This window comes from Orcinus orca, chromosome 3 (assembly GCF_937001465.1).
Source record: "Orcinus orca chromosome 3, mOrcOrc1.1, whole genome shotgun sequence".
NCBI classification, from domain to species: Eukaryota; Metazoa; Chordata; class Mammalia; order Artiodactyla; family Delphinidae; genus Orcinus; species Orcinus orca.
The window spans coordinates 22,510,190-22,533,225 of NC_064561.1; the positions used below are offsets into that span (position 1 = coordinate 22,510,190).

The 23,036-nt window shown below is 41.9% G+C and overlaps 1 protein-coding gene and 1 pseudogene across 1 annotated transcript in view; both read right to left on the reverse strand.

The window, feature by feature from the left end:
* The window catches only part of LOC125963841 (UDP-N-acetylglucosamine--peptide N-acetylglucosaminyltransferase 110 kDa subunit-like), a 673,346-nt gene that overhangs the window by 321,078 nt on the left and 329,232 nt on the right, over positions 1-23,036 (reverse strand). Inside the window, exon 3 of the mRNA XM_049707405.1 lies at positions 8,667-9,800. The gene's annotated coding sequence lies outside the window, so the exon portion shown is untranslated. The remainder of the gene's footprint in view (positions 1-8,666; positions 9,801-23,036) is intronic.
* LOC125963846 (UDP-N-acetylglucosamine--peptide N-acetylglucosaminyltransferase 110 kDa subunit-like) lies at positions 3,224-14,512 on the reverse strand (annotated as a pseudogene).

Consider the following 23,036-nt stretch of genomic DNA (forward strand, 5'->3'; position numbering starts at 1 on the left):
TCCTCAGTTCCTTGTTCTGTGATAATGGAAATGTTAATACGGCCCACTTATTAGTATTACATAATGAAGCTTAATACAGCAAATCAGGTAGACCCTGATGAAAAATGATGGTTACTTCATAAGTGCTACCTAAGTGTTCAAATATTAAATGTCTGGAAGAATAAGCAAGAAATGTGGTAGTGCTGCCTCCAGAGAGGGGACCTGGATGCCACAGGGCAGGGGAGTGGGGAAGGTTATGGGTGTGATGCTTTAGAGCTTGTGAAGAATATCTGTCATCATCTCCTGTGATCCCCACATCAGACCCTTGGGGAACTCATGGCAGGTGCCGTGAACCATATTTTATGGTACATGGCACTAAAATGTTGAGATTGTAAGTGACTTTCCCGGAGTCGCAAAGCTGATGACAGATGGATGTGGGACAGGAATGTAGTTGGTTCCCTGGGACAGAAATCCCTCAACCCCTGAATCCTCTAGATGGTGCTCTGGACCCCTGAGCCCAGGGCTCCCCTCCCTCCATGCCCCCAATCCTCCTGCCTGCCCCATGGTTGCTCCAAGGACAGGAGGGGTCTGAGCCAACAGGAGGGCCCATGCCTGACCTGCTGCCCCCCTTACATGTTGATCCCTGACCCCACAGCTCTTAAATATCCCTGAAAGAAGGTCCCTTGAAGGATCAGGGGGTCCCATCTATGTCCCTCCTCCCTCAGCGTCTTCACACACTGGGTGAGCCTCCTGGTGGTCTGACCAGTGGTCGGCTTGTCTCCACGTGGCTCAGAGCCCTGGTCTCTCCAAGCCTGTTGCCCACATGGCACGTCTCTAACAAATTAGCTTGGTCTTCAACAACCAGCCCTGGATGCACAGGTAGTGCTGATTAATGAGGACAGTGGCCTGCTGGGCTGTGCTTGGTGGTTTAGTGGGTGAAGCTGGCGTGACCCACTGTCGCCTATTGATGTGAGCAACTGTCTGAGTAGCCTGGGCTACGGCCTGGCTGGGGAGGGGCCGTGGCTGCACTGGCTCTGAGGGCGCACCTTCCCTGCTCATCCTTCCTCATCAAAAACCAGCCCCTACAAACTCCTCATCCATCCCTAGACCCTGCAGTGGCACAGGAGAGAGGCCCATGCCCTTCTAGAGGGACCCCTCCATAGCCACAGCCTAGAGACCCCATCCCAGGACTGTCTCTGAGGATGACCCAGGCCCTCCTAATCTCTGTCACCAAATGTTCATTCCACTAACCCGATGGCATTGTCCCTTCTCTGCACGTTCCCAGGCAGCGCCCAAACACCCAGTGATCCTGTCCACATCAACCACTGGAAATACCGCCACGAAATCCCAGTTTCCTTCCTTTCTGAAAACCTCTAGATTTAGACTGCTAATATTTGCTTTTGGATTTTGACATCGACATTCAGAAGTGTTTAGCCTGTAATTTCTCCTGTCCTGTAATATCTGCTACTGGTATGACATCAGTATTCTCCTGGTCCGATGAAAGCAGTGTGGGTGTGTTCCCTCTGTATCTGTTCTCTGGAAGAGTGTGTAGGAGACGGGCATCGTTTCTGTCTTAAATGTTTGGTAGAAATCAGAGGAAGCCACAGGGCCCTGAAGTTTGTTTTGTGGGGAAATTTTTTTGGCATCTCTTTCTAATTGAAGTTTCCTTGGTGTATTGTACAGGGCACAGATCGTAAGCGTAGAGCTTTATGGTTTCTTGTAAATATAAACACATCTGTTACCAACACCCAGTTCAATATACAGGACGTCCCCAGCACCCTGGCTGCCCCCTGTAGAAGGGGAGAAGAATAAGTGCTAACTTATTCAGTTATAAGAATGAAATCAGTTACTCCACGTATATTCCAAGTGCAGTGATTTACACACAAATAACTCAAAATGAGTGTGGCAGCACAATCAGAAACTAGTGGAGGGTGCTGGAGGGCTGGGAGAATCCAGTCCCTTTGGGATTTCCGCTGTGGAGGTCGGGCCACAGTAAGGAAGCTGAGGAGCTTCTCAGAAGCATCTGGGCTTCTACTGCTCCCCAGAGTGGAGCGCCCATTGTAATTCACTGAGCCCTCCCTTTGCGGAGGGTGCTTTTCTATACTTGTGTGTTATCTTACATAGAAATGTTTAAAAAAAAGAGAGATCAATTTTGCTTGATGTAACAGCCTTTCACTGTTAAAAGTAAGACCTATATCTAAAATTTATGCTAAATCTGTACAGCTCCGACAGGAAGTAACCGGCACTCACTAGCTGACTCAGGAGCGGAGGGGGAGCAGAGAGGCGGCCCTCCTTCCTTGGCTTCGTGTCTCATTTAAGCTGCCAGACGCTGCACAAGCTCCATCCCCTCTGAGTCTCAGGCTGAGGCCTCCAGGTCCCAGTCGTCACAGGTGTCAGACCAGAACCTGCCACACAAAGGCAGGGACTGGAGTCAGTGGGGAGGTGGGCTTCCTGGGGTCGGTGTGTGGGACCCAGGGGGCTACTCAGACCCTGCAAGTGACTTTGGGCCCTGACATCCCCCAGGGCTCACATCCCCAGGGCACTGGGGCCTGTTTGCTGCTCTTTGCCAAGTGTGTTCTGGTAGCAGAGAGACCTGTCCTACAGGGGCGATTTAACCTGGGCATTTGGCCGGGTGGCATTCAAGTGACTGGTCCACTGAACAGTGAAAGTGATGCAGAGGAAAGGGGAGGCTCTGGGGCTCCAGGGTGAAAAGTGTGGGTCCCTCCCACCTGGGCGCTGTGAGTGGGAGGTCTGATGACACAGGTGGGAGTAGTGACCCTGTCCCTCCAGCCCACACGCAACACGGCCCATCATGAGACCAGCACAGTGGAAGTGGGCAGAGAACCGCAATGTTCCCTTTTCCCCTAATAATCATTTTTCTTTCTTTAACACCCCAGCCAAACTTGCCTGTGCTTTTTAATTTAAAAATATCCTGATGCTGTGGTCATAGAATCATAAATTCTATAGCTTTGCTGTATCCCAACATGAAAAGTTTGTAGAAGACACTGCTTTTCAGCAGGTAATAAAACCAGATGTATTTGTTATCTAATTTTAAGGTCATAATTAACTTGGAATCCTGGCCCTTTAACTCATCCTAAATTAGCATTGCTTTGAATTGCCTTCATTTTGTGTGTGTGTGTTGTATTCAATTTTTACACATCTATGAAAAATCTATAGAACCTCAGGTTGAGAAATGGTGCCATGAGGTGACCCAGGCCCTTCAGTGGGGCTCCACAGAGGCTGTGGTGTCCCCAGGGGGTGGGCAAATCCCAGCCAGGTGTGGATCCTGCAGTGTCCCCTACCGGATGCCAGGGCTACCGCGTGCCCACAGGGATGCAGCAGCGCTGGGCCAGGTGAGCTGTCTGCTTGCGTGAGAAGAAGCCCCGGTGCCTCTGTCCTCCTCACCCTTTCCCCAGGACGCCTGAACTGGGGGGTACCAGGGCCACTCCAGATATCTCACCACACCTGGTGATTAACTGGGGATGTTGCCTGCTGACCTCGGCGGGTTGGGAGGGCAAGGCTGGGTCCTGCAGAGGGAGATGTGGAACCTCACCAGGGACACTCTTTACAAAGAGTGAACAACACCTCCAGGAGTGATGTATGTGGTGACCCCACAGACGCCTTCGGCCCTCCATCTAAACATAAGAGCCTGGCATCTTCAGGGGTTCTATGGAACAGGGACCGTTCCCTGGCGAGATGCACTCAGGTCATCCTCCAGTTGCCTGCGCAGATCACCACCATTCTCTTCTCTCCACCTTTTTGTTCACATGCAGTGGTGACCACCTCCGTGCTCTTGTCTGGCTTTTGGGTTTTCCTGAAGCGCAAAAAAAAAAAAAAAAAAAAAAAAAAGTCAGGGATGGCAAGGGAAGCACATACACTTATTTGCCTTCTGCTCTTCCTCCTACCCTCTCCACGCTCACATTTCCTCTTCTTGTTCTTCCTCATCCTTTTACTTCATCCCTTCTCTTGAATCCAGGATGAGAGAATTTTTTTTTTAATTGGATGAGTCAGTCTTCTTTTACTTAATTTATTTTTAACGACCTTATTGGAATATATTTGCTTTACAATGGTGTGTTAGTTTCTGCTATATAACAAAGTGAATCAGCTATACATATACATACATCCCCATAACCCCTCCCTCTTTTGTCTCCGTCCCACCCTCCCTATCCCACCCATCCAGGTGGTCACAAAGCACCGAGCTGATCTCCCTGTGCTAAGCGGCTGCTTCCCACTAGCTATCTATTTCATGTTTGGTAGTGTATATATGTCCATGCCACTCTCTCACTTTCTCACAGCTTAACCTTCTCCCTCCCCATATCCTCAAACCCATACCGTTTTTATGCTAAGTTATATTCTACATGTAGCTAGAAAAATGTTAAAAAGATTTTTAAAGAACTGCGCATCTATTTTTGAAGCTGATTTGCCTGTTCAAGGCTTGCTAGCACTTTATCCATCTCAGTGCTATTTCACTTAGTAAACAAATGCAGTTGCCGTAATTGCTGCGTATGTGTCTGTGTTCCCTTCTAGGTTATATGTTTTTGAAGTTAGAAACTATATTTATATCACAGCCCCTATGTATAGCACAATATCCATTGCTAATTCAGATTGTGCTTTAAGATATGAGACAAAATTTAAGACTTTTATTATAGTCATAAACATCTAGCAAACCAACCAGAAAATAAAAACTGATTTTCAATTGGTTGGCCAAGACCAAAAAAGAGAGGAATACCTAGTGCAAAATCATATCTCTAATAACTACTGTTGGATTTAGAGCACACACATGCTAAACTTATTTTAAAATATCTTCTCATCAAAGATTTGAGGTTGGACCTGAAAAAATTATATCAGAAGTGAAAATAATTATGTGGTCTGACCAGCGTGGATCACACAAAGTAAGTGTATACTATGTATAAAGTAGATAAACTACGAGGTCCTGCTGTATAGCAGAGGCAACTATATTCAATACCTTGTAATAACCTATAAAGGAAACGGATCTGAAAAAGAAATATATATATCTGAATCTCTTGGCTGTACACCTGAAACACAACATTGTCAATCAACTACACTTCAAGTAAAACAAAACAAAACAAAACAAAGTAACTGTAAAGGGAAGTATAGTTTTATAAATTCACCTCTGATATCCAATGGACCAACTGAAAGACAACAGAAAGTACAACTTTCTAGGAGACAGGACATGGCCAGCAAACAAGGCCATTACCCTCGGTAACGGTCATACCTGCCAAAAAATATACAGACTAGCCTGCATTCACGAATACATAGCAATTCTTCATTTATCTGGCATTGTTAGGCAATGAGGTATTGTATGTTAGGAGAAGTTTTTTTAAATGACAAATTGAAGAGGAGTTATTTTAACCTTCACTCGGTAATTTTTTTCTAAAATTAAGAAATGTATCAACTGGTGTATCTAATGTTTCCGTGATAACTCGGGGTCATCAGTTCAATCAAGGTTTGCATGAATAATGCAAATGGAAACAAGACAAGTATGTTTACTGAAACTGAAAATGACATGGCACTGGCTGGAATAACTGATGAGAGAGCAAGAAAAAAGCAAAAATGAAAACAAACCGTGATCAAGAAACTATCAGTCAAGTTCTGACCTTCTGTACTTAGTTTCAAAAAGAGATACCACAAATCCCAGCGACAGACTCCAGCATCATTAGCTGTCTTTCTCCTTTGTTTCCACCTTCCTTTCCTTTCCCTTCTGTCCTAGATTGTTCCAGGCAGTGCTTATAGCTGCTTGCAAGACAAATTCTAATACTTGCTTTCTCTCACACAAACTTCACAATATGTCCATGTGATAAATAGTGTGGAGGTAAAAGACAATTCATCACAGGCACATCGCCTATGAAAATAAAATTAGAAACTAGCTTCTAAACATGCAGAGAGAAGGGCGTGGTGTCAGGCACTAATTTCCTTGCGAATTCCTCTCCATTTCTAATAGACGTTCTACTTTATCAAGATCCCTTTTTATTGGTGTCCCATTCCAGACTGCTCCACTCCGCCCATCCTCATCCTGTAAAATACATTCACACTCTTTTGTGACCCTACTTATTTGCCGATTAAATAATCAGTCATAGAACAGTCGGAATTAAATACAGAGTGAAATTAAAATACTGGAGTCACTTGGAGGGTTTAAGCAGCTCCACCAGAAAATACTGGGCATGGATTTAAAAGAGGTTGCGTGGGACTTGCTCTTGTCCAAGTTCTTTCTCAAGAAGTATCTGAAATAAGCCTAAATTCAGAGTTAATCAGACTGGCCTGCTTTCTCAGGTGGACTGGAACTCATTGCTCTTTCCCCTCCACTCCCTGATGTCAGTGGCACTTTCCGGAGATGAGGTGGACTTCTCTGCCTACTGCAGAAGCTCAGTTCCCCCCGGGCCCACTCCCCATCTGAATCCCACACTGGAGGCCAGATGCCAGCCTTCCCAGAACATTCGTGGTCTCCTTTCAGTTTTTGACCTGCTCAGATTGAGTCCCTGTAGACTCTTTCTCAGCTTGAAACCTGATCTTCAACCCCTTTCCCTGACCTTGATGGTAACCTGCCTACTTTAGGCCTCAGGTGCTTTAGCTATAAAATGATATATTTGTCTTTAATTCTAAAGTCTTCTTTCTAAGGCTCTACAATGTGGTAGCTCCTTGAAAATGTTTCTCTTTGCTGGTTTTAATTTTGTAGAGAATTAAAACCCCAGCCACTCTAAAAGACAGTAACTTGCATTGGATAAGGAAAGTGTGCTCTTGTAGTTAGATTAACAGGGATGGAAGACGACTTAGTATGTTTTAAGATACTCATGATCCGTTCTTGTGAGAGTCGGGGGAAGAGAGTTAATAAAATACCAAACGATTGTGACAAATTAAGTTCACCAAGATGTAGCTGATTAGTTACTACTTGAATAAGCCACACAAATCCAATTCAAGTTGTCCTTTATTCTTCTAAGAAGGATCCCAGTGAACTGAGTCCCATGTTCAGTAACTCCACGTTCAATGGCTTAGTCTGTAAAAACTGTTATGTTGCTGGAAGAAGAAATATTGCCCATCAGTCCTAATTGATGTTTAGCTATCACGCACATTTGAAATAAATTTATTACTTTGACTGATCTCAGTGTAATACATTCCAAAGGGGCAACGAGCACATGAAAAGTTATGAAGTCTCCATCTTCTACACTGAAGTGTGCAATAAATTACGTATTATTTGGCCGTGAAATTCACAAGCCATAGAAACCACGCCATTAGCAATGTATACAGTGGTAAACAGCAGGTAATGAGAATGATATAAAACAAAATAGACTGTGTATGTTGGCACTGCTGCCAATAAAGCAATTATTAAATGCATTCATATGCATCTACGCTAGGTAAGCTCTTTGAGGGCAATTGCTATGAATTCTACATACCTGTCAGGATACTATATATAGCCCACTTTCTAGGGCCTTTATTCAAAGACGCTGAGAAAGGGTTACTCTGGGTAAATTCAGACCTTTTCTCAATATAGAATTTGGTCAACATGCATTCTGAACAGCAAAATTTCACAGTATTTTCCTACACTAATTGCCACCTCAGCAAATGCAGGATTAAGTATAATGGATTATAAGAAGTTAGAAAGGAAAGATGGAAGAAAAGAAGGAAGGTAGAAAAAAGGTGGTATGGAGTACTTCAACATTTACGTAGAGAGTGGACCTAAAACTAACCTGAGGTTTCCCTGAGCTATTAGCATACGCTATAGAAACTTAAATGAAAAAATAAAAAAAACCAGCAAGGGAAACTCAAAGATTCTTTGTTTTTTCACTTTACTGCATACACACGTCCACCTTAAACAATCTATATGCTTATATCCAATAAGAGAGCATTGTTTTGCAAGGCTATTTGGCTTCTATCAGCATGTAAAGGTCGGACAACTCAACTTTAGCAGAGTTAGCCTTCAGGTGAATAATTGCTTCTTTCAGGTTGCGAGCAGTTGAATTTTCCAGAAATGTTTCCCAAAATTCGAAAACTAAAAGAAGGGTCCTAGGACAGCGTCCTTTAGAAGTTTTATAGTATCAAGGCTTTTGGAGGAAGAGAATCCTTGTCGATTATCAACACAGTGATTCCAAGCAGGTCAATTTTTGCTGAGAATATTATATAACAGAACCCACTTCACCTCCATTATACTGACAATGATCTTCCTTACTTCAACCTTGTGCTTCTTAGTAAAGTTGAAAATACGGAGCCAAGAACAGACAGTGACAATGCCAGAGACTCAGATGTACCTATAGGTGCCTTCAGACAACATCAGCCACCCAGGCTAAAGTCCTGGTTTAAAACATCCCAACATGAATGAATCTCAAAAACCATATGCTGAGCAAGTGAAGCCAGATCAAAAGGGCACCTACTGTATTATTCAACTTACATGAAATTCTAAACTGGGCAAAAGTCATCTCTAAAGATAAAAAGCAGATCCGTGGTGGCCTTGGGGTGGGAGATGGGGATACTTTTGCAAAAGCCTAGGAGGAAACTTTCTAGGGTTTTAGGATTGTTATCTATCTTTATGGGGGTGCTAGTTATACAAATGTATACATTAATTAAAAGTCACCGAACCGTTGACTAAAAATGTCTGCATTTTATTGTATGTAAATGATACCTTAATAAGGTTGATTACAAAATGAACCAAAAATAAAACAAAGCAGAAGAGAAACCTCTCAAGACCTCAAAGGAAATACACTGTTTTCTTCCAGGGTACCAGATTGGAAATGAGGCATTGGTCTGTTCTACCCTCAGATTATCCCTAGGATTATCTAGTCTATTTTAAAGCACTAGAGTCCCCTATCAGGAAAACTCACCCCATGTTTAATTACTTTGATTTCTTCTCTGCCTGTTCTCCCAACACAGTGAAGCCATTCACAGAAGAAAAACCACCTTTTTCCAACTTTGCATCATCACATATTCTTTCCAAAGCTATTATGTATGGAATAAAATTTGGCTACACTTTGTAAAAATCTAGCTTTTTGAGCCTTACAAATCTTAACAGTTAACCTATTGTCTGCACTGGAATTTGCAAAAAAAAATATTTTGAAAAGGAATAGTTGAGACTTGACAATTTTGTTTTTCGTGATTTTCTCTTCCCCTAAGAGAGAAGTGAGTAGGAATGAGAAACACATACATAAAGGAAAAAAAATTATCTTGCTGCCTTTGCATGGTTATAATTTATAGGAGGCCCTTATCAACAATGATCTATTATCAGAATCAATAAAATATAATCTCCATGAAGTCCAGGCCAGGTTATTTGTCTCTTTTTCAGCTATTGCAATACAAACCACATTCATGGATATGCTTCTTGATGATCTTTGTAATACTGGAACAGTTGCCCATTTCCTCATGCCTCTTCACCTTAACTTCAACCTGGTTTTTCACTAATGACCTCACATTTCCTTCTCTAACACTTGGTTGTGGGCCTCTTTTCCAACTCCAACTCGCATTTCACTCTGGAACCAAAGGAAGACTCACACCTTCCTGCTTTTTAGTGGTACCTCAAGGTCATTACCATATTGTGATCACCCTGAAGAATAGCCAGACAATTGTTATTTCAGAGCCATCTGACAGTTTGTAGCTCTAAAAATTAACTAAGGACCGCATTTGTCAAAAATATCCTAGTTTAAGATTTTGGTAATACAGCAACAGTAATTCCAAAGTCATTATGCTACAGTTGCAGATTAAATAGACTAGAAAAAGGAAGCTTGCCAGATGGTGCTTTACATTATCTACAGACTGTCTCGGCTCAAGGTTAACTTCCCTGGGAGAAAACCCATAAACCCAGAATCATCAAAAATAACCTGCACGTGCAGAGGGGAGACAGCTTTGCTTGTCAAATTTTACATTCTTTCTGATCTCTGGGCCCTGGTGATTTATCTCCCATGGAATGGAATAAGGAGGGGAACAAGTAGGGACAGTCCCTTCGAGCAGCGGCCGCATGCCTGGCATGTCCTTACCTGCTTTCAAGGCTGACTGCTTCCCACACATATGTTGCCTTTTTTAAGCCTCAAGCCCTCGATCCTTTGCTGAAATACAATAATTTCATTCCTATGGTTTTCAATACCAAAAACTCAACCTCCAGGAGGGCTAAAGTCTAATTTGTACTCCAAACCAAGTAGCAGTGCAGTTCGCTACTACCGAGGCTGAATCCATAAAGACTTCAAGACCACGTCCAGAAGACAAGTTATTATATATAATACCCTAGAAGATCTGAAACATAATTATCATATACATAGCTGGTCCTTCAGAGCTTTTTATCTATAACATGTTTCTTTGATGAAAGTTATTTAATGTACTGGAGATAACTGTGACTTACTGATCAAATATTTGAATACTTATACTTACCTGGGATTTCATTTCTGCTGAAAGAAAAAGGAAGAACAGGACTCACTAAAAAAAAAAAAACTTTAGAAATGAAAGTAAAAATCTTATCACACACTATGACTTTTGGAAGCAGCATAGAGGGGCAGTCAACGGTAAAACACTGGTGAAATAGGTCAACATTCTAGGCCAAAAATCCATTATTATTATCATCAGTGACAGTACCACAACTGTGCCCTTCAGAATTAATAATCACTCCTAAGGATCTTCATTTGGCACCAGATGATGCGTTTAAGAGAAACACTCTGGGAGGTTTTGAATCATACTTGGTTTTTTGTTAGCCAAGTTACAGGAGAATTTTTAAAGTGGGGGGATGGGAAGAAGGAAACGGACCAGGAAAAGAATTTAAGCCATCATCTATAAACCAACAAAGCACTGATAGTTCCAAACATTATGTCAGACACTAAAATGACTGATATAGGTTCAAGTGGTTTATAAAACCTATAAAAAGACTACACCAGCAAAATCCCCATTTATCTGTAGAGTTCAGAAACTAAAACAAGGAATATTTTAGCTTAAAACCTTATCTCAAGAGAATCATATACACTTCACATGAATAAAAATACCTGAAACCAAACATTTTTAAAAGCTCCAATACCCAAAATATAAAGAAAAATATTAATTCAGAAGACTCAATCAATCCATGATAATCACAAAACGGCTGGGCAATCTCTATCTCCCTTCCACACTAACCATCCATCCCATGGAAGACCAAGGGAGATCAGACCTTCCAGACTTACCTTCCAGACCTTCCAGACACCTGGCTGCTGCAAAATTCTATGGAGACTCCTTGTGGAACAGCAGTTTCCCATCTCTTGAGTCTCTCCCTATCGTGATCATGCAGGAAGCAAGTCTGGCTGTGCTATTTCTTATCATTGTCTGTCACCCATCTGCAACATGGTATTGTACAGATAAGGAAAAAGTAGTTCCCTTTCCCCCAGAAGGTTGAGGCTCAGGTACAGGGTAATTCTCCTGTGCACACAGTCCTTATTTAGGCTGACTCAGTGACTTCAACAGGCTTAATCATGTGATCAGGTCTGTTGCCAGCTGCGTAATGCTCCCACATCTGTAGATAGAGCCGCTCTAGGTCCATTGTGTATTGTTTGGTGTTGAACAGAGGGCTAGATGTTCTCTGCTTCCAGACTTTGCCACAAAGTTTCTTCAGGTATTCTAGATCAGTTCCCAGTTTCACAGCTATGTCTTCATATTCTTGTCTATTTTTAGCAATAAGCTCACGACAGCCTAAACAAGTGAGTTGGGAAGCTGCAACTCGGGAAGCAAGAGTCTCTCCTGGCATAGTCACCATGGGTGTCCCTGACCAAAGGACATCCATCCCTGTGGTGTGTCCATTACAGAGTGGCGTGTCCAAGCAGACATCAGCCAGCTGGCCTCTCCAAACATGTTCCTCTTTAGGAGCAACAGGTGAAAAAATGATACGGTTCTGGGGAAGGCCCATGTTTTGTGTGTACTGTTGAATATTAGGTTCTCCTACTGCTGGAAAACGCAACAGCCACAGTACACTATTGGGAACACGCTTCAGAATATTTGCCCACATCTGCAAAGTAGATGGGTCAATTTTATATAACTGATTAAAGTTACAGTACACAATGGCATCTTCCGGTAGCTCGTACTGAGAACGTGTGGTTACAATAATGGTACGGGGAACCTCCTCTCCAGTGGCAGCCTTAATGTTGATCTGGGTAGTTGCCAGTCCATTGCTAGGACTCAATCAATTAATTGTTATCTGAATTTGTCCTCTGTTAATCATTTCAATAACTGCTTCTGCAATAGTATTCATAGGAATGACAGGCATATTAAGAGCTGTATTACTGCTGTCTGCATTGTCTCCTCCATCAGGACATTTCATCTTGACAATCTGCACATCTGGGAAACTATCAAGAAATGCTTTGCGGTCGATGCCATTCAGAAAAATCCGATTGTCATAAATGTGCCCATTGGACTGAAAATCGATGACTGCTTTCTTCTTCAGGTGAGGGAACATATTAGCATGATCACCAATAAAGAAAGTATGGGGCATATAAGCCAGTTTCTCAGAATACTGCTCAGCAACTTCAGCAGGTGAAGTTTCCTGATCAGTGATGATATAATCCATGAAAAGCATGCCACTGGTCCCAGGGTAGCCCAGCCACATTGCCTGAATAGGAGCTGGCCTGAGAGCAAAGAGTTCATTTCGAGCACCCCTGGTATAACCATTCATATTTACAAGGATGTGTATACCATCTTGATGGATGCGATCAGCTGCTTTCCCATTGCATGGAATCTGAGAAAGATCAATGAAATGATGGGCTTCTGCCATCACCTTCGCTCGGAAGTTTGTGCCATCATCTGGGCTCAGGGTATAACAGAATACCTCAAATTTACCAGGATTGTGCATGCCTGGAATAGACTGCATAAGATGAGAAGTAGGATGATTCCCAAAGTCAGAACTCACGTATCCTACACGCAGTCGACCATCACTGAGCTTCAAGTGTTTTGGATGTTCGTACGGTGGTTTATGAAGGACACTGATCTCATCCAAGCAGAGGTTCCCATGGCTCTCAGCAATAGCCTTCCTGAAGCCATGAGAAAGAGGATAGAGCATACTATGATGAGGCTGCACAGAAGGCAACCTATTCCTCTCCAGCTGGTCAGCCACAATGCTGACCAACTTCTTCATTCGCTCATCATAGTCTGTCCAATCACAGACAATCTGCAGGCAATGAGCCAAATCACAATAAGCGTCAGGAAAATCAGGTTCAAGCTTCAGAGCAGTGCGATAAGAAGCAATTGCTTCTGGAATATTCCCTGAATACTTGTGAATGGAAGCCAGATTGCTGTGGGCATCCGCAAGTGCAGGGTTAATCTGAATGGCACGAGTATAACACTGCAAGCCTCCCTGAACATCCTGCATCTCCTTTAGAGTGTTTCCCATGTTACAGTAGGCATCAGCAAAGGTAGGACTGATTCGAACAGCCTCCTTATAATGCATCAGAGCTTCCTGCAGTTTTCCCTGCTGCTGCAATACACTTGCTAAATTTGAATGGGCAACAGCAAACTCTGCGAAGACTTCTAATGCTTTACAATACAAGCGAACTGCCTCTTCAAAGTTTCCCTGGTCTCCTTTGATATTGGCTAGGTTATTCAGAGAGTCTGCATGGGTGGGACACAGCCGCAGAGCTGTATTATAACAATCTTCTGCTTCGGCAACACTGCCCTTCTCTTCCAGAGAGTTGGCTAGGTTGCAATAAGCATCAGGGAAATGTGGTTGCAATTCAATAGCTCGCCTGTAGGTGTCTATTGCCAGATCTACCAGTCCTTGCTCATAGTATACACAAGCCAGGTTGGCATGTACCACTGCATGATTTGGGCTCAAGCTTAGGGCACAAAGGTAAGCTGCCACAGCTCTGTCAAAAATCCGTGCCTCTTTCAAGACATTTCCTAAATTGATATAAGCATCCAGAAAATTGGGGTCAAGCGTGACAGCCTTTTCAAAGTGATGAATTGCAAGCCAAATCTCCCCTTGTGCATTGAAAACACAGCCAAGATTACTCCAAGCTACTGCAAAGTTCGGTTGCGTCTCCACTGCTTTCAAATAACATGCCTTGGCTCCTTCCAAGCGACCCAGGGCCTTGAGCAGGTTCCCCAGGTCACTGCGAACACAGTACATATCAGGATTGCACTGAAGAGCAGAGACGTAAGCTTGTACTGCCCCTTCCATGTCGCCTGCTGCTACCAAAGCGGCTGCCAGGTTAATATAACCATCGATGAAATCTGGTTTGAGATGCAATGCATGCCGGTAATGCTCAATTGCTTCCTGCAACTGCCCTCTTTCCTTGTACACATTCCCCAAATTCGAATAGGCTTCTGCCAGAAGAGGGTTCTGTTTAATTGCCAGAGTACTAAAGTGGGCAGATCTGTCCAGCCTTAGACACTGGAAGTGTAGAGATGAAAGTAATAAATGTACGCCAGTATTGTCTGGCTCTTGTCTCCACAGCTGCATGCAGTGTCTCTCAGCTGCCTCAAAATCACCTGATTGATATTCTCGATGTGCCAACTCAGCTAACCCTTGGAAGGAAAGCATACGTTTCGTTGGTTCTGTGCTGTCGGCCACGTTGCCCACGGAAGACGCCATCTGGAGCTTCTGCAGAGAGTGATAAAAGGGGGTAATTGAGTCCCGCTGCCGCCACTACTGGCAAGAATGTTTCTAGAGGTAGCAAATACGAGGGCAGCAGCCGTACCACTGCTTTGACAGGCTTAAGCGGCGGCAACAGTTACAAGCACCAAACCTTAGGAACTCTGGTTGGCCATCTACCTCTCACGCTCTTGAAATCTTAATTCTTAACCCTGCCCTCTTCCACCATTTTTCTCCTAATCAGGGAATAAAAATTACCTATACACTTGCCTTAGAAGAAATCAAAAGTCAGTAGTCCAAACACTTTTCAAAATTTTGTTTTCTGCCCAGTTGGAAAGGAAATACATGATTGACTTTACTTCATCATTCATATAGTCAATGTGGAAAACATTAGGGCCGTGAATTTTAATACAGTAAGATCAGAAAATTTTAAATTGGCCTTCCCAAACCACTAATAAGTAACCGATGTTGTATATAATGTTAAAATCTTAGAGACTGAGTTTGATATTTTAAAAGTTCTGAAAGGATTAGCTAATTTCTCATATTTCTCATGCCTCAAACCTGAGTATTACTTTTTTAAAAATAAATTTATTTATTTTTATTTATTTTTATTTTGGCTGCGTTGGTCTTCAATGCTGCGTGCAGACTTTCTCTAGTTGCGGCGAGTGGGGGCTACTCTTTGTTGCGGTGCCCGGGCTTCTCATCACAGAAGCTTCTATTGTTCTTCCACAACTCTATGGGTTCCTCTTTAGGTCCTATGAAGAACCCTAGAAATTAATTCACGTAATTATAGGTTTTTGCAAAATTGTCAAAAGTGAGATATTTTAACTTCCATCAGGTAAGACCAGCGTCTCTTTCTTTGCCAATTTTCCTTCTATCATATTCTGCTATGTTGGATCATATTGGAATGGCCACAGGCTTTTTTGAAATCTGGCTAAGGAGATTTTCTTTTGTTCTGTGGTTCGCAGACCTCTCACTGTTGTGGCCTCCCCCGTTGTGGAGCACAGGCTCTGGACGCACAGGCTCAGCGGCCATGGCTCACGGGCCTAGCCGCTCCACGGCATGTGGGATCTTCCCAGACCGGGGCACGAACCCGTGTCCCCTGCGTCGGCTGGTGGACTCTCAACCACTGCGCCACCAGGGAAGCCCTAAGGAGATGTTTTAAGTGAGGCTATTATGTGATTTTCAGACACCACCATATGTAATTGACTATATACTATCCCATTACAGGAATAACTTCCAGTACTCATACTGACTACTCTACTGACTTAACTAGCACAAGACACAGAAGCATAAGGACAAAACCCACCTTACAATATAGCCATGTCTTGCACTTCACAGCTCTCAAAGCATGTGCGTTTGAAGAAGAAAAAAAGAACTGAAAAGTACAAAACCAGAAGCTATCCTGTGGAAAATTATTTCAATCATCAGGCATGTGAAAGATAAGTCAAAGATTCAGTTTTCATCAATGCTTAGTCAAAACGGAAATTTTCTTCTGTCAAGAATATACTCCAGAGGCTTCCCTGATGGCGCAGTGGTTAAGAAGCCACCTGCCAATGCAGGGGACAAGGGTTTGAGCCCTGGTCCGGGAAGATCCCACATGCCACGGAGCAACTAAGCCGTGGTGCCACAACTACGGAACCTGCGCTCTAGAGCCCGTGAGCCACAACTACTGAGCCTGCGAGCCACAACTACTGAATCCTGCGTGTCTAGCGCCCGTGCTCTGCAACAAGAGAAGCCACCGCAATGAGAAGCCTGTGCACCGCAACAAAAAGTAGCCCCCACTCTGTGCAAGTAGAGGAAGCCTGCACACAGCAACGAAGACCCAACACAGCCAAAAATAAATAACTAAATAAAAGAATATACTCCATCAACAATGTGTGTAATGGAATGGTGTGAATGAGTATTTTATCAGAATTCCTGTAATGCACAAACCTATAGCAGTACTGAAATCAGTAATGCATTTATAATAGTAAATATTTATGAGGAAATAACCCATAGAGGTTTTCTCAAAGTTAACAATGAAAATTAATGTGACATTATCAATAATAAATTGTGAAGCTGAAATAAACTTTTCTAAACTATTAATAACTAGAAGCAAATTCTAATCAACCATGTTACAAGAAATCTATGTCTAAAAACTACAAAGTTTATTTCTTAAAATTTGATTTCGAAAATACATAAACTGTCGTATGAGGAGGCAGTTAAAGAATATATAGCTAAAAGAGTGGGGGAAAAGTTTTATAGAGACACATCTGGCAGTATTTCATTTTTAAATGTCATTTTTCTAGATTTTGTGACACCTATAGTATTGATATTTGAAAGCATTTAAAAAATTGTAATTTGAAGATTTGCTACTTCCAGGTAGAATAAAATATTTGGAAGCAAAACAACGTTTCCACTGAGAAAAACAATAAAAGCCAAATAAAATAGCCAGCATTCAATCAAAAACTTCTAGACAAACCAAGAGATAGAATCATATGGCTAAAATTCTAAGAAAAGAACAGATAATACAAAAATATTTATATAAGATATTGTGTATCTTTATCAGGAAAAGTCTTTCTCAAGAAAAGACTTTAAAATCATCAGAATTAATATTATATTTTATTTGTATATTTATATATAGATATTTATATATTTATATGAAGAACTTAAAGATAAAGCCCTAGTTAAGGCAGTGACAAGAGCAGTAGCAGTGGGAGTGAAAAGAAATGGTTATATTCAAGCACATTTTGTCAGGAAAAGTCCAAGATCAAATGTCTGACTGCACACATGGGATGGATAGACGGAGTGGGAAAAATCAAAGTTAACTATAGAGGTTCTAGTGAAGATGGGGTTGCCGTCACCCAACCCAAGGGGCTGCGATCATCCCCAAGGTCTAGGAGACTCAAAGGGAAGGTCATGGTCAGAGGCAAAGTTAATTGGTGGGAAAATAAGACTCCCAGTCTCTCCATCTCCTTATACCAGTTTTTTTTTAACATCTTTATTGGAGTATATTTGCTTTACAATGGTGTGTTAGTTTCTGCTTTATAACAAAGTAAATCAGTTATACATATGTCCCCATATCTCTTCCCTCGTGCATGTCCCTCCCTCCCACCCTCCCTATCCCACCCCTCTAGGTGGTCACAAAGCACCGAGCGGATCTCCCTGTGCTATGTGGTTGCTTCCCACTAGCTATCTGTTCCTTATACCAGTTTTGTTTTTCTGCTCATATACGTAGCAGCATTTCATTCAAGGGGAAAGTCATTGATCTGACTGGTCAAATTAAACAACATAGTTCAAGGCACATTTACAGTGCTTAGTTCCTCCACAATTTAGAAAGTCACATTCACAATTTCCCTCTTCCTACGCCGCAGAACACATTGGCCATTCCTCCAAAGTTTCCACTCCACAGAGTGGACCAGAGATGACGTTAGCCCAGAACTGAGAGCTTGGCATGAGATGGTGTCAGCCCCACGTAGAGCTCTGGCATAAGTTATAACCCATCCCAACTCTACAGAGAGCTCTGCATGGAATCCTGGGAGTAAACTCAGCCATAATGGGATTCTGTTTTTCATTTGCTTTTCTTCCTTGCTTAACTTTCCCTGGCCACTCTGACAAACAAACTTTCAGGCATTCCTGGGCCACTCACTAACTTTATTCCATTTAATGTCATCCAGACTCCCAAGAAAATTACTAACTATAAGGAGGGAAATTTGGAACATGGTGAGTGTTAGATGCCTGAAATATACAGGTCATTGAATCCAGTTAAGTAGCAAATTATCTGGATCTCAAATATGCCAGTAGAATAGCAGACTAAGCTCAATTTAATGTACTCTTACTGGAGACACACGTAAATTCTGGGTCAATTTTGAAAAAGTTAAAAGCACATAGCAGAGATTAAAAGAAAGGAAGGAACACCTGCATGTTTCAGAAAGTAACAGAGAAATTAAATCCAGAGAAAGAAGAGCGGACTGATGTCTGTGGGTTCCGTTCCTTAGTATAGGCCTTATGTAAATAGGGGCTGGAGCTAGAAATCTAACATTACCTTGAGGCCAGGAATTTAGACTCAGGATGGAACAATATTGAGAAGTTGGTACAGATATCCTACAGAAATTTCATGAGGAACTGCTTAGTCCATTAGGAGGGCCAAGGGAGGTGGTGAGGAAGACTGATATCTCTTGAAAACCTTCAGGTACAGAAAACATCAACACCTCTGAAAAGTAGGCCTGTCCTTCCCAGCGTTGTGATGGCCAGGTTGTCACTAACCTGTAAGGCCCTGTATGAATCAGAAGCTGCAAGGAGAGTAATTCAAAGAAAAACAGATGCAGGATGGGTGTGGCAGTAAATCCTAGGACCCTATCAGAAACAAAATTAAAACCACTCTAAAGGGAAATTTTAACAAACCAGAGCAGATAGAATCCTAACCAGAATAGAATAATAATTCTGAGGAAGTTACTTTAGTTATTTAAGTAATATTCAATGCATTTCCATGGCCAGGCCCTTTAGAAGAATTCTAAAACATATACAAACAATTCGTTTACATCTTATATATCCCACCATCCAGAGCCAAATTCACTTAAGTACTGTACTGGTGGAAATTGAGCAGCACTATGGAGACAATAGAAAGGTGTTTACCATCAAAAAATGTCAAGGTAAGAAAGATAATGTCTAATTTTTAATTATCTTGTGGTTTATTGAAATCTTTTGGAAACCCAAAATAGAAAAAACCTAGGAGGCAATGAAGACTTAAATCTTTAGAGATTTATCAACTCATCTATAAAAGCTTTATTAATCTCTTCTTTTAATACCATTCCGGAGAGGTATAAATGTGTCCAGTGATAGGGTTGAAGAAGCCTGAGAGAATTTCAATTGTTTACTATTCTTGGTCAGCTATTAAGACCTTTCAGGAGCATCTTGATTTTCATGGCATCATCCAACAAAAAGCAGGATATTTTACAGAAAGTCCTGGTCCACTTTTTGGCTTGCTTTTGTAAAACAGACTTTGGAGATTTAGATCAAATGTCATATCAATTGTCCTAGACTGCTTACTATGTGCTTTCATTATAGATTTTAATATCAGTAGAGAAAGGAGAAGGAAAAGTCAGAGGGAAATGAAACAGGTGTACAGACATTTCTCAGAATTCTGGGGGAAGTTGCCTCTATAAGCAGAAAGTTTTTCACCATGGAACTCACAGTGGTTGAACTTCTCATGAAGAATTTTTTTTTCACTACTGAAGAAAACTATGTTTGATTTTACCATAACTGAAAAGTTCTCCTGTTTCTACTTCTGAGGTTTGCCCTCAAGACTACTGTTTACCTAATGGAAGTGACTCCTATGCATGGAGGAAAAAGTGCACCATTTGAAGGAAAAGCTAAAGGAGTGATATTCAGGTAGCTCCTCATTCCACCAATGAAAATGTACACACAGATTTTCCACTTTACACCTCATTTTCCACCTTATTTTCATGATTTTGAAATGAATATGTAGGGTCTGATGAGTTTGTCAATAGTCTATAATTATTAGTGTTATTAAAATAGAATACAAATGATAAACCATATGTAAAAATGCTGTGCGAATAAACTGCTATACCCCAAATAATACAAATGAGTGAATGGCAGTAAATACTAAGAGGGATTAACAACATAAAGGATATTAAAAACACACATAAAGGATATTGAAAACATGATGACCGTATTTCATATTTATGTGTCTTTTTCTCTCTCACTCTTTTTTTTTTTTTGCGGTACGCGGGCCTCTCACTGTTGTGGCCTCTCCCGTTGCGGAGCACAGGCTCCGGACGCGCAGGCTCAGCGGCCATGGCTCACGGGCCCAGCCACTCCGTGGCATGTGGGATCTTCCCGGACCGGGGCACGAACCCCCGTCCCCTGCATCGGCAGGCAGACACTCAACCACTGCGCCACCAGGGAAGCCCTTCTCTCTCACTCTTATTCAACTCCTAAATAACTAAGAAAATATGCTCACAAATGGTAAGCATGTTTTGGATGTTCGATGTGTGTTTGTGGGAAAGAACAAAAAAAAAACTGCCTCAATTAGGTCAAATATCATACAAGAGATGAATGAGATTAGAGATGGGATTGGGATTTGTGTTAGTGACTCAATAGCTAACCAATCACAGATATGACAGTGTAGTGCAATATGTAAATATACTTTTAAACAACTTCTCTTAAGTTATCTACTGTCTGTAAAGACAATCACACTCAACTGCTCTGCACTTAACCCCAGAGCTTCTGAGTTAGAATCTGTTAGAAATAGGTACACGTTTCATTGCTTTGGCAACATTTACGTGGCTCTGCATCAGGCAATACAACTGCTAAGATCACACCCTGGGAATTCAGGAAAGGCTAGTGTCCAGTTCTGATCGTTCTACCACCCAACTGTGATCTAGGGTAAATTCCTGATTAAAAAAAAAACAAAAAACCCTGAAGATGCTGAAACAGTATTCCCTACTTCACAGGGTCGTCATGGGGATAAAAGGTCATTAGGATAAAGTGCCTCTCACCCAGGAAACACTGATAAATGCTACTGATGCTACCATCATCATCATCATGACCGATCAAGGACATATTGCCACATGGAAATTCAACATTCCCTGGGCCATTAACAACTTTCCTTTAAAGGACTCATATTCTATGTGGGGTCTTAACACCTTCAAATAACAGAAAATACAAGTCTTTACGCCTTTTTTTCTGTAGCTAATTTTGGCATCTTTCAACTCTGTCCACTTAAGTGTCGGTTTAGCATATTCTTGTCACACAAAGAAGGTACTTCCCAAAGAGAGGAACAATGTGTCAAGTGACAAAGACATTGAGTGAAGTCTTTCACATCCTAGATTGTCCACGGTACAGCTCAGCTGGTCTCTGGTTTGGAAGGCCTGGGTCTACTTTGCTCGTCTGGTCCTTAGCACGTGGTCTGTGAAACAGAGGCAGCTGCGGGTAGAATTATAACACAAGCAGAACTGGCTTCAATTCTTCCTTCTTAGGTCTTTTTCTTCTTGTTCAGCTGTACAAGGAACTTGTCTGCCCTCTGTTCCTGCCAGGACGATGTTACATCTGCCTGGATAAGTAGGTCACCATTGTATATCAGGAAAGGTCTTATTTGTAATCATCAGGAACCAGATATGGCTAATTTGAGCAGAAAAGGAAACTTTTGGAAGTTTATGGTTAGGTCTCAGTAACTAGAAGCAGACTAAACAACCGAAAGCCAAGCCTATGCTATTGCAATTATAGGATCAGGCCAAAGTGATGTTATAAGTCCTAGCTGGCCTTGCTACCAAGCAGGAACAGGAAACAGGAGGTTGACCCAGCACTGCTGGTCTTGCTTCTTTACATCATTTATTTGTAATTCAAAATCCAAGAGAGGGGCTTCCCTGGTGGCGCAGTGGTTGAGAGTCCGCCTGCCGATGCAGGGGACATGGGTTCGTGCCCCAGTCCAGGAAGATCCCACATGCCGCGGAGCGGCTAGGCCCATGAGCCATGGCCGCTGAGCCTGCGCGTCCAGAGCCTGTGCTCCGTAATGGGAGACGCCGCAACAGTGAGGCCCGTGTACCGCAAAAAAAAAAACAACAACAAAAAAAACCAAAAAACCAAGAGGCGGTACAGTTGGCCAACCCGAGGTCACCCGACTGTTTTCCATCTGTAAGGGAGACTGAGCATGTGAGTAAACAGTGTATCTGACATGTTCAGCTTGTATAACGAGAGGAAGGCTCTGTTTCTCACCAAGACCCACAAAGTGGAAAATTCCCCAAAGAGAAAGGAATTTCAGATCAGATGCTTGGAAAGTTAAAAACAACAACAACACACAAATGCAGATGTGGAATTAAAGACATGGAGTCATTAAGAACCTATATGTGGAGTGATTCAGACCTGAGTTCACATCTGGAGCAAGCTACTCAATCTTGCTGAGCTTCAATTTTCTCTAAAGGAAACAACATGGAAGATGATGTCCACATGTAACTTGTGGTACAAATGAAGGAGGGTAGTACAGTATATGATGCCTGGCACATCCTATGCATTTTCTAAAACTACTACTAGTACTATTATTATTGTTACTTATTATACAATTTATTGTAGAAATTAACAGGGAGAGTATTAATAAATGTTAATACAGTGCTAAGTGTCACATTTATGATCTCAACTAATTATTTGTTGATTCAACAAACATTCCACATATCAGAAAATAACCTGTTAGTATATATATATATATATATATTTTTTTTTACAGAAGAAAAGAAACCGTGAGGCTTAGAAAGTGTAAACAATGTACCAAAAGTCACTCATTTAAGAGGTAATGGAATATTATTCAGCCTTAAAAAAATGAAGGAGATCCTTTCATTTGTGACAATATAGATGAAACAGGAGTGCATTATGCTGATGAAATAAGCCAGACAAGATAAATACAAATGATATCATTTATATATGGAATCTAAAAAGAAAAAAGCCACACTCATAGAAACAGAGAGTAGAAAACTGGTTGCCAGGGGCTGGGGTGTGGGTGGGGAAAAGAGGGGAAGACTGGTAAAAG